General features: G+C 46.4%; 1 non-coding gene and 1 pseudogene across 1 annotated transcript; both read right to left on the bottom strand.

Moving 5' to 3' along the window:
• Window positions 1-11205: 11205 nt before the first annotated feature.
• LOC124679924 lies at window positions 11206-11344 on the bottom strand. The gene has a single exon (XR_006995341.1). It is a non-coding gene; the product is annotated as a small nucleolar RNA Z247 (small nucleolar RNA).
• Window positions 11345-12404: 1060 nt separating this feature from the next.
• On the bottom strand, window positions 12405-15100 carry LOC124671230 (annotated as a pseudogene).
• Between the last annotated feature and the right edge of the window lie 2774 nt (window positions 15101-17874).

A 17874-nucleotide genomic window follows, 5' to 3' on the forward strand; every position in this document is an offset into this window, starting at 1 on the left:
GGGCCCTACATCCCTCGGCGATGCGGATTTGCGTTGACTCGGCCGGCGAACCCGAGATTTCGAGATGCACCACGTCCCGGGCCACCATACGCGACGTTTTGGCCGCTTTCGTCGGGCTAGGTGGCCTCAAAAACGAGAAAAAAAAGTTTTGACATGCACCACGGAGGGACCCAAAATCGTCGGCCATGGTACACCAGCAACCACGGCGCGACTTCAACTTCGTCGGCCATGGCAACTTTTCTTGTAGTGACCTATGCCATTTGTGTCCACCATAACTACCCACTACGTGGTATTTCCTGCCATTCCAAGTAAATACTTCATGTGCTACCTTTAAACAATTCAAAATTTATCATTCCTTATTTGTGTCAATGTTTTATAGCTCATGAGGAAGTATGTGGTGTTTATCTTTCAATCTTGTTGGGCAACTTTCACCAATAGACTAGTGGCTTCATCCACTTATCCAATAATTTTGCACAAAGAGCTGGCAACGGGGTTCCCAGCCCCAATTAATTAACTTTCATAATTTTACAAATAGACACTCCTCCACGGTATGTGATTGTTGGAAGGCACCCGAGGATTCGGTTAGCCATGGCTTGAGAAAGCAAAGGTGGGGAGGAGTGTCAACTAAATAAAACTAAAATGAAAAGGCACTCCTTCACGGTATGAGATTGTTGGCAGGCACCCGAGGATTCAGTTAGCCATGGTTTGTGAAAGCAAAGGTTGGAAGGAGTGCCAACCAAAAAAATAAAACTTTATGGGAGCCGCTCTTTGAGAGTCTGTCTGGCAAGAGGGTTAGAGTACCCGCTACCATTCGTTGACAATAACAAAACCTCTCAAAACTTTACTTTTATACTCTATATGATTTAAAAAATTTGAAGAAGCTCTAGCACATGATTTAATCCCTGCTTCCCTCTGCGAAGGGCCTGTCTTTTACTTTATGTTGAGTTGGTAAACCTATTTCCCTCCATCTTAAGCAAGCATTTGAGTTGTTGTGATCAAACCATCTATATTGTGATCTATTTCATCATGTCTTTTACTCTTCCTTGTTTAGTACAAGTTTTATCTGAATGAATATAGCTTTGAAAGCTATCGATGATTGTGAGGAGACTATTATGATTGAGTATGCAAGTTGTGCCATATAAGCTTTAACATAATCTGTTAATTATTCTCTGACCAAGAACGAAGTTTGCCATCACCAATTATGATCTCTTATGCACCTTTATTTGTGATTACCTTCTACTTGTTTCAAGACGAATTATATGAGGAAGTTGTTCACTAGAATGTCTTGTGTGAATGAATATGATGCTTATTGTCCAGTATTTTATTTATCGACTCTTCACTCCATAAACATGTGGTCCTGTTTACCGAGTTCAGTTTCGCTTGGGGACAAGCGAAGTCTAAGCTTGGGGGGAGTTGATACGTCCATTTTGCATCACTATTTTATATCATAATTTGCTGTTATTCATTGATATATTTCATATTTAGAGGTAATACTTATGTTATTTCATCTATTTTGCATGTTTCATGATTTTTGGAGGATCGCGCACCGGAGTCAGGATTCTGCTGGAAAAAGCGTCGTCAGAATGCAATATTTCAGAAGATCAACAATTGACGGAATTTATATGAAAAATCCTATTTTTCCAGAAGACGAAGGGAGCCAAAAGGGGGAGCCAAGGAGGGCCGCCATGGGCCCCCCTCACAGGTCGGCGCGGGCCCTGCCCTGGCAGCGCCGCCATGTAGGGAGGGGGCCCACAGCCCCCTCTGGCCTCCTCTCCTTTGCGTACTTCTTCATCCCGAAAACCTAAGCTCCAGAGGATAGTCGCGAGGAGTCACAGCCGCCTCTGCGGGGCGGAAAACACCAGAGAGAAAAGAGCTCTCCGGCAGGCTGAAATCTGCCGGGGAAATTCCCCTCCCGGAGGGGAAATCGACGCCATCGTCACCGACATCGAGCTGGACATCATCTCCATCACCATCGTCATCATCTCCATCATCATCACCGCCATCTCCACCGCTGCACCTCGTCACCGCTGTAACAATTAGGGTTGGATCTTGATTGTTTGATAGGGGAAACTCTCCCGGTATTGATTTCTACTTGTTATTGATGCTATTGAGTGAAACCATTGAACCAAGGTTTATGTTCAGATTGTTATTCATCATCATATCACCTCTGATCATGTTCCATATGATGTCTCGTGAGTAGTTCGTTTAGTTCTTGAGGACATGGGTGAAGTCTAAATGTTAGTAGTGAATTATGTTGGGTAATATTCAATGTTATGATATTTAAGTTGTGGTGTTATTCTTCTAGTGGTGTCATGTGAACGTCGACTACATGATACTTCACCTTTATGGGCCTAGGGGAATACATCTTGTACTCGTTTGCCAATTGCGGGGTTGCGGAGTGACGAAACCTAAACCCTCGTTGGTATATCGATGCGGGAGGGATAGCGAGGATCTCGAGTTTAAAGGCTGTGGTTAGATTTATCTTAATTACTTTCTTGTAGTTGCGGATGCTTGCAAGGGGTATAATCACAAGTATGTATTAGTCCTAGGAAGGGCGGTGCATTAGCATAGGTTCATCCACACAACACTTATCAAAACAATGAAGATTAATCAGCTATATGAAGCGAAAGCACTAGACTAAATTCCCGTGCGTCCTCAAGAACGTTTGGTCATTATAAGTAAACAAACCGGCTTGTCCTTTGTGCTAAAAAGGATTGGGCCACTCGCTGCAATTATTTCTCTCGCACTTTACTTACTCGTACTTTATTCATCTGCTACACTAAAACCCCCTGAATACTTGTCTGTGAGCATTTACAGTGAATCCTTCATCGAAACTGCTTGTCAACACCTTCTAGTATTTTCGATAAGTAAGAATGTCGATCCCAACGAGGAGCAGAAGGTGTTGACAAGCAGTTTCGATGAAGGATTCACTGTAAATGCTCACAGACAAGTATTCAGGGGGTTTTAGTGTAGCAGATGAATAAAGTACGAGTAAGTAAAGTGCGAGAGAAATAATTGCAGCGAGTGGCCCAATCCTTTTTAGCACAAAGGACAAGCCGGTTTGTTTACTTATAATGACCAAACGTTCTTGAGGACACACGGGAATTTAGTCTAGTGCTTTCGCTTCATATAGCTGATTAATCTTCATTGTTTTGATAAGTGTTGTGTGGGTGAACCTATGCTAATGCACCGCCCTTCCTAGGACTAATACATACTTGTGATTATACCCCTTGCAAGCATCTGCAACTACAAGAAAGTAATTAAGATAAATCTAACCACAGCCTTAAACTCTGAGATCCTGCTATCCCTCCTGCATCGATATACCAACGGGGGTTTAGGTTTCGTCACTCCGGCAACCCCGCAATTGGCAAACGAGTACAAGATGTATTCCCCCAGGCCCATAAAGGTGAAGTATCATGTAGTCGACGTTCACATGACACCACTAGAAGAATAACACCACAACTTAAATATCATAACATTGAATATTACCCAACATAATTCACTACTAACATTTAGACTTCACCCATGTCCTCAAGAACTAAACGAACTACTCACGAGACATCATATGGAACATGATCAGAGGTGATATGATGATGAATAACAATCTGAACATAAACCTTGGTTCAATGGTTTCACTCAATAGCATCAATAACAAGTAGAAATCAATACCGGGAGAGTTTCCCCTATCAAACAATCAAGATCCAACCCTAATTGTTACAGCGGTGACGAGGTGCAGCGGTGGAGATGGCGGTGATGATGATGGAGATGATGACGATGGTGATGGAGATGATGTCCAACTCAATGTCGGTAACGATGGCGTTGATTTCCCCCTCCGGGAGGGAATTTCCCCGGCAGATTTCAGCCTGCCGGAGAGCTCTTTTCTCTCTGGTGTTTTCCGCCCCGCAGAGGCGGCTGTGACTCCTCGCGACTATCCTCTGGAGCTTAGGTTTTCGGGACGAAGAAGTACGCGAAGGAGAGGGGGCCAGAGGGGGTTGTGGGCCCCCTCCCCACATGGCGGCGCGACCAGGGCAGGGCCCGCGCCGACCTGTGAGGGGGGCCCATGGCGGCCCTCCTCGGCTCCCTCTTTTGGCTCCCTTCGTCTTCTGGAAAAATAGGATTTTTCATATAAATTCCGTCAATTGTTGATCTTCCGAAATATTGCATTCTGACGGCGCTTTTTCCAGCAGAATCCTGACTCCGGTGCGCGATCCTCCAAAAATCATGAAACATGCAAAATAGATGAAATAACATAATTATTACCTCTAAATATGAAATATATCAATGAATAACAGTAAATTATGATATAAAATAGTGATGCAAAATGGACGTATCAATGCGCATGCCGTCTTTTCCTTCGGCCTCGCCACCGGCAAGTACGCCATGGGATCAAGTGAGCTCCTAGGCACGGCTCCAGTTGCGACTTCAGCTGAGGATGATGACACTTAGGAGTCTAACACGGTCATCCTCGATGGGCCACCTGACAAGGCTGCTGACGCGCCTGATAGGGCGAACGCCGACAAGAGGAAGGGAGGTGCCTTCGCCGACGACGAGCTGGTGGCCTTCACCAACATGAGTTTTGCTGTGAAGGACGTCACACAGGCCATCCGGGACAAAAATCCCATAGACATGCACCATCAGCTGTACCAGACGGTCATGGATATGGTTGGCTTCACCGAAGAGGATCTCATGGCGGTGCTGGGCCACCTCGTCGACCACAAGGCCTAGGGTTCCAGCTTTGTGGGCTTGAACGACCCAGACCGCATCCTTTGGCTAAGGAACTACCTTGCCAAGTACCATTACAACCTGTAGTGGTGCCCTTGAGGGCGTGGGTGAGGAGATGCATGCATGGAGGTGATGAACTTGATGATGATTATGTACATTTCGGTTGTAGATAGGGATGAAAGACTTCAGATGGCCCCCTTTTGTAACTATGATGCGGTGGTATATACTAACCCCTCATGTGATGGTTAACTGCGGTGTTAGGATAACACCCACTTTTGTTGTGGTGGTAGGATAACACCATAGTAGTGTAGGATCAACTTGTGATCCACTTTTGCAATGATCATGCAAGCCCCTGTTAGGTAGTTTATCATTTGTTGTCAATATTTGTGTTGTTCTCTTATGACTTTGTTTGTAGTTGTGTTGCTCTGTTATGAATTGGTTCAGGGTTGTGATCGTACATCGTTACATGCCACTGTCAACACAAAACATCTAAATAAACAAGGTAAATTACAGTAGAAAGTTGTAGGCCAAGCAAAGTTTTGAGGTAAAAATAATATGAATGGCATGTATGAGTAAAAGAAGTTGTAGACAATTTTGGCTAATTCTTGATGCCAAACATATTATCGAAGTAATTGGCTACTTGCAATTGTTGACAAAGCAAGAGGACAAGCCTTTTCAAATGGGAACTATGAGAGATATCGGCTTGCTTATATAAATACCATATTACCTTATCTTCTCTTTCTAAGGTTGTGGAATTTATTCATCACTATCACTGCATATTAGAGCCTCGTTGTGTGTGCCAACTGAACCATAGCAAATACTCCTCCTATCAACAATTCATTGATCATCGTCCATTCTTTGGTTTCTGCGTTGTTTTGTTTCAAAAGAATAAATATGAAATGCAAGAAAATAACTCAAGATTTGTCCTTCCACCATTGTACCACACATTAACAAAATCAACTACGCAGCCTGAGTAAGCTATGAACTTATATGGACGCTGTAAGTTGCATGACAAATCAATCATAGATACATGTCATATATTAAGGGTCATGAATATCACAACTTCCTATGAATTTCAAACCTTCCCATGCAACTAAAATTTCCCCATTTCATCCCAGACCAACGTACCATGCCATGAATTTTTTAGGACTCATGCTTGTTCCCGACCCTCGCATTGATCCTCCAGGGCCGACTCGGTGGAACCCTAATCACTGCCGCTAGGTCCCCCCACCTCAAAATTGCGGAACTCACCATCCTTCTAATTTCCTGCTTGTCATTAGGACGGCCATTAGTGTACACACTACTTCTTGTTATGCTGCTCCCATGTCCTCCTAATCCAATCAAGCCTCTGGCTAGGAGTAGCTTCCTCCCCCAAACAAGTGAATACATCACAATATTCATGTATAATAAACAGATTTGTGGCATAGAAATACTCATCACTCCCATGCTTAGCTCCATCCCGAATTATTGAAGTCACCATCCTTCTAATCTCCTTCCTGTCATTAGGACGACCAGGAGATGTCATGGAATTTCTACTCTTTTCATCCTCATCCATCTTCCTACTCTTCTCATCGTCCTTATGTTTCTCCTTCTTTTCAAACAAGTTGATCAAACGGTCCAATCTAGAGGAGCGCTCAACACCAACCCTTGGTGTAGTTGATGGACTAGGTGTATATGGGTATCCTCTCTTCTTTCTACTCCTGAGATGCAATCAGGGGCGGAGCTAGAAAAAAATGACCTGGTGCACTACAACAGGCTAGGTGCAAAAATAAGAAAAAATGACCTCGTTTAGCTTGATTTCAGTGTGAAATCATCATCCCTGGTGCACTTATATTGAGCTAACCTGGTGCACACTGCCATTTCTTTAACATAATCAGTTGAAAAAATATTTTCACCATGGTGCATGTGCACCATGCAACGCATATGTAGCTCCGCCCATGGTGTAACATGTGTATCATCTTCACCCTCGCAACCTGAAACATCAACATCTTCAATGTTGACTGTAGGCTGAGAAGCTTGAACCTTTGATGATGGAGGAACCCTAGCAAGCACATTGGTCACTACATTCTTGTCAAATATTTCCCTCAAGTCCTCATCTTGTAGTGATTCTCAGTATGTTGCATGTGATGGCACCAGGATTACCTAGAATGATCGTTTATTGCATAAACATAAGGCTGAACGTAAAGATGTATCATGACAAACCTATGAGAATATGTAGATTGGTTTTGGTTTCGGCTGTGCCTCTAGGGCTGCCGCATGATCTCATATATATAGCCACATGGCATAACAACAGAATACAGTTTATACAATCTTAACAACCGAACAGCCTCGGTGTTTATCTATCTATACCGAACACAATCAGTATCTATCTCTAACTATTTCGTAGAGTACAAGAACCAGATATATAACAGAACCTTCTAGAGTACAACTCGTTTAACACGCCCCCTCAAACACAGCTCATCAGATTGAGATGACGTTTGAACACTTCGAGTTGCTTTACCGGTAGGGGCTTTGTAAACCCGTCTGCTACCTGGTCTCCAGAAGGAATAAACCGCACATCCAATAACCTGTTCGCCACACGTTCCCGAACAAAATGAAAGTCTACCTCGATGTGCTTGGTTCTAGCATGAAAGATCGGATTGGCAGCTAGATAGGTCGCTCCAAGATTGTCACACCATAGACACGCTACCTTGGGCTGTGGTACTCCAATTTCTCTAAGAATGGACTGTACCCAAATAACCTCTGCCGTTGCATTAGCCAATGACTTATATTCTGCCTCCGTGCTAGAGCGAGAAACTGTCGCTTGCTTTCGTGCACTCCATGAAATCAAATTTGGACCAAAGAAGACAGCAAACCCTCCTGTGGAGCGACGATCATCGGGGCACCCGGCCCAATCCGCATCGGAGAATGCACTCACAAGCAACGAAGATGACCGCCGAATCTGCATACCAAGATTCATGGTATACTTCGGATATCCGATAATCCTTTTCACGGCCGCCCAATGCACACTAGTTGGCGCATGCAAAAATTGGCACACCTTATTTACCGAATAAGAAATATCTGGCCGTGTCATTGTGAGATATTGGAGAGCTCCAACCACACTTCTGTATTTAGTAATATCTTCAAGCTGTAACAGTGTTCCTTCATGTGCAGAAATTTTATCTGATGAAGACATAGGTGATGTAACTGCCTTGCAATTGCTCATCCCAACACGTTTGAGCAAATCTGCTGTATACCTCCCTTGCGAAAGAGTTATGCCATCACTTGCCTTCTTCACCTCTATGCCCAAGAAATAGTGCAAATCACCTAAATCCTTTAGAGCAAAGTCATCCCTTAATTGTTTCAGAAGTGCATCAACGAACTGAAGGAAGCTGAACCGGCCACTATTATGTCATCAACATAGACAAGAATAAACATAGTGACTTCAGAGCACGGCAAGGAAAAATAATGACGTGTCTGCCTTGGAAGGAGTAAAACCAAGATGCTGAAGCTTAGTGCTCAACCTAGCATACCATGCCCTTGGAGCTTGCTTGAGGCCATATAGTGCCTTATCAAGTTTGCAAATCAAACCTTCTCCTTTTTCAAAACCAGGTGGCTGCCTCATGTAAACCTCTTCCTCCAGAACGCCGTGCAAGAACGCATTCTGTACATCAAGCTGTCGTAGTGCCCATCCTCTAGATACTGCAATGGACAGCACAAGCCGAATTGTAGCAATCTTCACCACGGGACTAAATGTGTCCTCGTAGTCAATTCCGTAACGCTGCTTGAAGCCTTTCGCCACCAGCCTTGCCTTATAGCGATCAATCGTGCCATCTGATCTCCTTTTGATCTTGTAAACCCACTTACAATCAATTATATTTTTCCCTTGCTTTGCCGGCACAAGATGCCATGTATTATTCCTCATAAGGGCCGAGTATTCTTCATGCATGGCCTTCTTCCAATTTGAATGCTCAAAAGCTTCGCAGGTATTCTTAGGTTCACCGAGTTTCACAAAGATTAGCATACCGAATCATGCCATCAAGTAGTTTTACCGGTTTTTGAATCTTGTTCTGCGAGTCGGTCACAGAGCCGACGCACGAGCTGAAGCGGCACGAGAGGATCCGGGCGGTACGGACTCTCGGGTCGAGACAAAATCTTCCGCAGCACGCATGTGCTGACGGAGCGGACGGGGATCCCGTGTGCGCTGCGGAGTCGTGTGGCGCGGACGCGGCCGAAGAGGAAGCCGCAGAAGATCCACTCCCTGCGCCTGGAGAGGACCCAGGGTCGGTAGTGTGGGCAGTCGCGTCACCCGACCGTGCCGTGGCCCGCGTGGCGTCTGACTGCGTGGATCCCGAGGGGGATCCTGTCGAGGATCTGGCAGGGGAATCAACATCCACGCAGTCAGACGCCACGCGGGCCACGGCACGGTCGGGTGACGCGACTGCCCACACTACCGACCCTGGGTCCTCTCCAGGCGCAGGGAGTGGATCTTCTGCGGCTTCCTCTTCGGCCGCGTCCGCGCCACACGACTCCGCAGCGCACACGGGATCCCCGTCCGCTCCGTCAGCACATGCAGGCTCTGCGGAAGATTTTGTCTCGACCCAGGAGTCCGTACCGCCTGGATCCTCTGTGCCGCTCCAGGTGCTCCTGCTCCGTGTACCCCATCCTGTGTACCAGAAAAATCTCCAGAAGCAGAATTAGCAGGATTAGCAGCCAAAAGATCATCTATTAATTCTCCCCCTTGATCAAAACGTGTAGGAGGAAGGAGATGGGTGGGCAGAAGCGAGATTTCTGCACGTAGTCGTGCGCCAGCATTTGGGTTTAATTCAGCAAACGGAAAAACGTGTTCGTCAAAAATCACGTCACGTGAGATATAGATGCGACCACTTGAAATTTCTAGACACTTGTATCCTTTGTGTAGGTTACTGTAACCCAAAAAGGCACATCGAACAGAACGAAATTGGAGTTTATGGGAGTTGTATGGTCGCAAATTGGGCCAACAGGCACATCCAAACGTGCGAAGAAAGGAGTATTCTGGTTTTCTCTTGAATAGACGTTCTAGTGGTGTGTCATGGTTGATTACTTTGCTGGGAACACGATTGATAAGAAAAGTGGCGAGTAAGGAAGGCTTCATCCCAAAATTTCAAAGGCATACTAGCATGAGCTAAAAGAGACAAGCCTACTTCCACGATGTGACGATGTTTTCGCTCGGCGGAGCCATTTTGTTGGTGAGCATGTGGGCAGGAAACATGATGTTCTATCCCTATGCGTTGGAAGAATTGATTAAGTTTCTGATACTCCCCTCCCCAATCTGACTGGAGAGCAATGATCTTTTTATCAAAGAGACGTTCAACATGATTTTGGAAGTCATGAAAACGAGCAAAAACATCTGATTTATTTTTGAGAAGATAGATCCATGTAAACTTGCTATAATCATCAACGAAGCTTACATAATACTTGTACCCTCCAAATGAAGTACAAGCATGACCCCACACATCGGAGAAAATGAGCTCTAAGGGAGCACTTGACACACTACTAGACTTTGGATAGGGGAGTTGATGACTCTTCCCCTTTTGACACGCATCACAAACAAAATCTGATGAATTATCCTTTGAAGAAGGAAGTTTATTTTGGCTAAGGACTCGCTGAACAATCTCATACGAGGGATGCCCTAATCGACTATGCCACCGAGCGGTCGATGGTTTATTGACTCCAAAAGCTTGCTTTGTCGAGGAAGAAACGCTCGACGAAAAAGGATAGAGACCTCCACGACATCTACCTTGAAGAATGGTTTTTCTCGTGCCCTGCTCCTTGACAAAGAAATTATAGGGGTGAATTTCGACAAAGGCATCGTTATCACATGCTAATTTGTGGGCAGAAACAAGGCTTTTTGATGCTTGAGGAGAATGAAGAATATTCTTTAATTGAAGATGTTTTTCACAAGGGGTACGAATAATAGCATGACCAATGTGACTGATATCCATACCTGATCCATTTGCAGCGTGGATCTGCTCGTGGCCGTGGTACCTGTCACGCACGGTGAGCTTCTCTAGCTCCCCGGTGACGTGGTCGGTGGCGCCCGTGTCGAGATACCAGTTGGTATCAATCCCGTAGGCAGATACCGAGCCTGATCCGGCCGGCTTTTCTTCACCATTGTAGTCCTTGTTGAAGCGCTTCCAGCACTTGATCGCCGTGTGCCCGTACTTGCCGCACACACGGCACCGAGGACGAGGATTGCCGTTGGCGTCGAACGGTTGCTCGGCTGTTGGGGCGCGCGAGTTGTTGTTGAAGTTGCCGCCCCCATTGCCACCACCGCGTCCACCATCGCCGCGTCCACGGCCGCCACCGCGACCGCCGCCACGATAGCCTGAGCGGCCACCACCGCGTGAAGCCGAGGTTGACGGAGGAGACGCCGCCCGCGCCTCCCGGAGGTCCGCCACCACCGTAGCCGAAGGAGCCGGCACCTGCTCCGGGCGCCCCGCCGTTACGGGACGTCGAGGCGAGTCTCGAAATTCAGCAGATGAGCATAGAGCTCAGAGAGGGAGACCGTGTCAGCCCTCGTGGTCATGGACGTGACGAGCGGATTCCACTCCGCGTCAAGCCCGGCAAGGATGTATGCCGCCAGGTCGTCGTCGTCCATCTTCTTCCCGGCGGACACCATGGCGTCGCCGAGGCTCCTCATGCGCGCGAAGTACTCCGAGACGCGCATCTCCCGCTTACGGGTGCTCGCAAGCTGCATACGGATCTGCATGACCTGCGCTCGTGATCTGCGACGAGTACATTGCGGTGAGTGCCGCCCACACCTCGGATGAGTGTTCCGGGGACGACACTTGGATCGGGACTCCTCTCGTGAGAGAAGACGAGGAGGAATCCAAGGACCTGCTGGTCTCGGGCTACCCACGCGGCATACGCAGGGGTTGGGGACGACCTGCGTCTCCTTCGCGCCCTTCTCGTTCTCGACTTCAACGTCGATCACCTCGGACGGCATCTTTGCTCGCCATCGAGGAAGCCGGTCAGGCTGGCGCTCCCGCGAGGCGGCATCACCTGCGCCTTCCATAGCGGGAAGTTATCCCCACCGAGCTTCTCCATCACCGAGCCGGATTGTGGTGCGAGAGATCGGGGCAGGGGGCTGTCGATGAAGAGCTTGACATGGTGGAGGAAGAAAGCTCGATACCCTATGAGAATATGTAGATTGGTTTTGGTTTCGGCTGTGCCTCTAGGGCTGCCGCATGATCTCATATATATAGCCACATGGCATAACAACAGAATACAGTTTATACAATCTTAACAACCGAACAGCCTCGGTGTTTATCTATCTATACCGAACACAATCAGTATCTATCTCTAACTATTTCGTAGAGTACAAGAACCAGATATATAACAGAACCTTCTAGAGTACAACTCGTTTAACAAAACCTAGGTGAACTAAAAAAAAACAGGGCCTAATTTAACATGCAAATTGTAGGATTGAAATTGAGAGGTGCTAGATTAGGGATTTAGAGTAATCCAGTTACATCAAGTAAATTACAAATCTAGCAAGAGGGGGAAACAGGGGCATTCCCCCTTCTCCAAAAATAGAGAGTGAGAAATTGAGCATACCAGTTGATCAAGGTGGGTACGTACTTGAAAATAAATATACAAAAAGAGCAACAGTCCTAGGTTTTGGCAGTTTATGGACCGTACAGGAATGACATCCAGCACTTTTACATGACTCTAGTATGGACTGATAATCCAGGTGCCTCAGTCCCCACGTTGATTTGCTCATGTGGTGGAGGAGCAATTCCTTGATCGCCAACATTATTGTTGTCCCGGGGACTGACAACATCAGTACCAGTACGACAACACGAAAATGCCAGCATTATATGGATCAGCACGTAGGCCAGCACGGCGATGATCAGCGCCACAACATAGACCGAGGTCTTCCACCCCCTGCTGGAGCCGCCTGCATATGCCCCCAGGAGGGCGAGCAGATCGAGGAAAATGACCGTCTTCATTACCTTGAGAGACAACTCATTGCCATTCCGCCATTGCGGCAGCAGCAGGACGATGACGACAATGGAGGCCACGAAGGAGGTGGAGTTGCAGTAGAAGAAAGCAAGGTACTGGGACCTCCTGTTGTCATGCAAGATCGGATTGCCTGCACTGTACCAGTCGCTGTTGCTCTGCCAAGTTCCCCCAGGTGGACTCAGACCAGCCTGGTAGGTGACACTCGCCACAAGGATCCCTAGAATCATAAGGTATTTGCGCTCAGCGTGCTTCTTCTTCCCTTGGAGGTCGCCATTCAGTGGCTTCGGATCACCGACGTGGGTGCTTCCATTTCTGTCCTTCTCACTATAGAGGACCACTCCAGCTATTACAAGCATGACCACCACCACCAAGACGAAGACGTAGATGGATGTTCTGAGATGTTGTGTGCTTCCGGCAGCATAGGCCCCCATGAGAGCAAACATGCCCGCCCCGGAGCAAATAGAGAGCGCATAGCTTCTTATGGCGGGCCTGTATAGATGTGGGTTGACGAGTAGTATGATGAGGGCGATGGACAACATGAAGCTCACCGAGTTGCAGTAGAAGAATGCGGTGTAGCGGTGGGGGAGAGTTGTACAAGAGGACCGGGTCACCTGCATCTGCACGGTCACCATCGTCCTGCAGCCGGAAGCCGCCCGGAGGAGTCAAGCCGGCTTGGTAAGTGATGGTGGCGGCGAGGACCGCGAAGAGGAGCAGCCGCTTGCGCCTCTTCTCAACCACCTCCTTCTCCGGGCCGGTCATGGTGTCGGTTTTGTCCAGGGTGAAGAATACGACATGGATCACCACGTAGACCAGCACGGCACCCGCCAAGGCCATGGCGTAGATGGAGCTGCTGACGTCCCGGCAGCTGCCAGCGGCATAGGCACCGATGAGGCCAAACAAGTCCAGTATCATAGCCGCCTCCAGCACGTGGGTCTGGAGAAGAGGCTTGCTGTGGACCAAGATGATGGCGACCAAGGATGCCACGAAGGCGATGGAGTTGGAGTAGAAGAACACCTTGAATCGCCCAGGGTTCGTGGTCAGCAGGATCGGGTCGCCGGCCATGTGGCCGTCTGCATTCTCTGGCCAAACGCCGCCCGGCGGGCTCAGCCCCGCTTGGTAAGTGATGGTTGCTGCAAGAGTGGCGCGCAATAGAACAAGGGAGCTGGCCTTGTCCACTTCCACTGTCTTGCTAGTAATTGCATAGAAAGGAACATAGGTTAGTCGCAACAAACGGGAATGTGCATGGTGAATAGGAGGAGGAAGAAGAAGAAGGTGTAGTTAAACCTGTCATTACTCCCTGCCCCTGGAGGTTGACTTGTTATTATTGGCAAAATTACTGGCGGAGAACCGGGGGATATTGTTTTGGAGGTTTTGTTGGGAAAGCATCTTGTCTTTGCGGCTTCGATCCAACCTTTAACAACTGCAACTTGGAGGAATATAATGAATATCAGGACGGCACCAACCAGGCTGGAGACATACACGGTGGTGTCCGTCTCCCTGCAGCTGCCGGCGGTGTACGCGCCGACGAGGCTGATCAGCGCGACGGTGATGCAGCCGTAGGCCTCATTGGCAAGAGCCTTCTTGTCCAGTAGCAGCACGATGATTAGTATCGACGCGACGAACGCAGCGGTGTTGAAGCACAGGAACACCGTCAGGCGGGCGCCGTGGCCATCCTTGAGGATCGCGTGGCCGGGGGGGTGGCCGCTCCCGGCGTCCCAGAAGCCACCCGGTGTGCTCATCCCGGCCACGTAGGTGACGCTCACCGCAAACGTCGCGAGCAGCATCAAGACCTTCCGGAGCCGTTTATCAACGTTAGTGCCGCTGCTGGACCTGGAGTAGACTTGCAGTTTCTGACATACCGAAAACGAGGCCGGCGCCATCTGAACGACGAGGCAGACCAATAAGACACCCACTAGCACCAAGGTGTAGATGGTGGTGGTCTTGTCCCGGCAGGTGCCGGCGGCGTAGGCCCCCATGACGCTCACCAGGTCCAACACCATGACCGCCTGCAATGGCTTAATGCTCCTCATGTGGTTACCTTTCCTCTCGTGCAGGAGGGTGAGCAGGTGGACGAGGACGATGACCACGAGAGAGGAGGCGAAGGCGGTGGCGTTGCAGTAGTAGAACACCAGGTACCGGCCGTTGTTGGTGGTCCGGAATTCCGGATGATTGAGTCGCCGGCGACGTGGCCGGCCGCGTCATCCGTTTCCTGCCAGACGCCGCCTGGCGGGGTGAACCCTGCCGCGTATGTCACCGTTGCTACCAGCGTTGCCAGGAGCAGGATATACTTGCTCAGGTCCAGCATGAGCTCGTCGCTCCTGATGTCTTCTGTCGGTGTAGCGATCTCATCATTTTGGGTGTAGTGGCGGGCTGCTCGCTGATGTGGCGCCATTTGCACAGCAAACATATGTATGGTGCATTTCAGACTCCCGATCATGTCTCAAATATATAGCTCATCCGGCATGTGCGTTCGTTATCTCGTTAGCATGATAACATGGAAAAAACGTCATCATTACGTAAAGATGAATTATTTCATGTATAGCGACGACCCTGGAAAGAGATAATTAACAAATTGAGTAAATTAGTAGGAATTCCGTAGAACCAACGATATGGCAGGCAATAGAAAGACACCCATGTGAAGGTGAAGCATGTGGTAAAAAGTCAACGTATTCTTTAACTTGTAATTTTAGACTTCAAAAAATTCTGAAAAAATATTGGTACACAGCATGTGTACGAAATCTAAAACTTAAATAGGCAATTTGTTACCTGTAGAAAAAAATAAAAACTGTACATTTTCCCATGTAAGTTTCAAAAAAATTAACTTTACATAAAATATATGTTTTAAAAATTGAAACTTACTCTGCGCAGAATTAAATAGATGGCAGATCGCTACGGCCCTAGTCGCATGCAGCCACCCTCTTGGCTAACGTATTGAGTTTCGGTGTTCCGAACTAACAGGAACCGAAACCAATTTCACCAAAACCAAGCTAATTGTGAGAAACTGAATTTGTAATAATTAATTTGGCTTTTACTGTCAGTTAACCGAAACAACCAAAACTAATTTCGGTTGGTAATTGTCAGAAACCGAATTTGTAATAACGAATTTGATTTTTACTATCAGTTAACCGAAATAACTGAGATATAGACGATAGAGAGCAGAACAACCGTCGAGGCGTCCAGCCCTTCACTACCGCGAGTACGTGTATGTCTGTATGGAAGAGACAAACATCATCCATTCATGTATCCTTCCAGAGGAATGTTAAATGCATAGTTTAACATCAAGATAAAACTATAAATCACTTCTTCTTCCCAATACAAGTTTTGTATTGATCAGTCATCCAACTGGCTACTGTCTTGTCTCCACCATGGAGTGCTGTGATTATTTTTGGAAATTGATTACATGGCATAGACCACAAATATAGAATTTAGGCTAGCGCTTACTGTCATTGGTCCTTGTGGTTATTTATAAAGGGCGTGGTAAATTCTGTGTAGTTAGATAATGTTATCAAATCTCAGTTGCAACCGGCTTAAAGAGCGAAAGTTAAGCATATGATAAACATCGGAAAAAGAATTTTTTTCAATTGTAACAACAAGAAGGAACAATTATTGGGGAGGATAATCTTATGGTTTATATCACCGAATTCTATAAAAAATTATTTGGGGCACCGGTTCCAAGTAATATTTCTTTAGTGGAAGAGGTGGTGCATGACATTCCACAGATTTCACCGGATGAAAATGAGATTTTAATAATTCCTTTTACTGAAGAGGAGGTCTTTGAGGCAATCTCACAGATGGAACATAATAAAGCTCCCGGACCTGATGGATTTCCGGCGGAGTTTATCAAAAAAATTGGGAAATAATAAAGTTTGACTTAATGGCGCTTTTTAATCAGTTGAGTGGAGGGGATTTGCCCCTTTACAAACTTAATTTTGGCGTATTACTTTACTACCCAAGAAAGAGGATGTGGTACAAATACAACAATATAGATCTATTTGCCTCTTAAATGTATGTTTCAAAATATTTACTAAGGCAGGAATAAATCGAATAACGGGGATTGCCCCAAAGGTTATCAAACCAACACAAACAACCTTTATGCCGGGTCGAAAAATATTAGAAGGGGTAGTCATTCTTCATGAAACGATTCATGAGCTACAAAGTAAGAAATTAGATGGGGTGTTGTTTAAGATTGATTTCGAAAAAGCGTATGATAAAGTTAAGTGGTCCTTTTTACAACAAACTTTGAGAATGAAAGGTTTTGCCACAGAATGGTGTAAATTAGTTCAGCAGTTCGTGCAAGGGGGGAGTGTTGGAGTGAAGGTAAATGATGATGCTGGTCATTTTTCAAACGAAGAAAGGGTTGCGACAAGGGGACCCTTTATCCCCAATGTTTTTCAATATTGTAGTTGATATGCTTGCCATATTAATTGAACGAGCAAAAGATGATGGTCAAGTTGGGGGGCTTATTCCTCATCTTGTTGAGGGTGGCCTCTCTATATTACAGTATGCCGATGATACAATCCTTTTTTTTTTGGAACATGACCTCCTCAAAGCTTTAAATATGAAGTTAATTTTATGTATCTTTGAAGAACTTTCGGGACTTATAATTAATTTTCACAAAATTGAGCTTTTATGTTTTGGTAAGGCAAAGGATGATGTGGATTAGTATAAGAAGATTTTTGGATGTGATGTTGGATCCCTTCCCTTTAGATACTTGGGCATTCCTATACAATACAGAAAACTCAGGAACTCTGATTGGTACTCGGTTCAGACAAGGTTTGAAAATAAATTGGGTTGCTGGAAAGGAAAATTACTATCTTATGGAGATAGACTTGTCCTTATTAATTCAGTTTTAACCAGCTTACCTATGTTCATGTTATCCTTTCTAGAGATACCATTTGGGGTAAGGAAACAAATGGATTTCTATAGATCTAGATTTTTCTGGCAGTCTGAAGAAAATAAGAGGAAATATAGGCTCACAAAATGAAATATTGTTTGTCGGCCCAAAGATCGAGGAGGCTGAGGTATTGAGGTACTCTAACTCAAGAACAAATGTTTATTGAGGAAATGGCTCTTTAAGCTGCTTAATGAGGACGGAGTGTGATACGTCCAATTTGCATCACTATTTTATATCATAATTTGCTGTTATTCATTGATATATTTCATATT

This window comes from Lolium rigidum, chromosome 7 (genome assembly GCF_022539505.1).
Source record: "Lolium rigidum isolate FL_2022 chromosome 7, APGP_CSIRO_Lrig_0.1, whole genome shotgun sequence".
NCBI classification, from domain to species: domain Eukaryota; kingdom Viridiplantae; phylum Streptophyta; class Magnoliopsida; order Poales; family Poaceae; genus Lolium; species Lolium rigidum.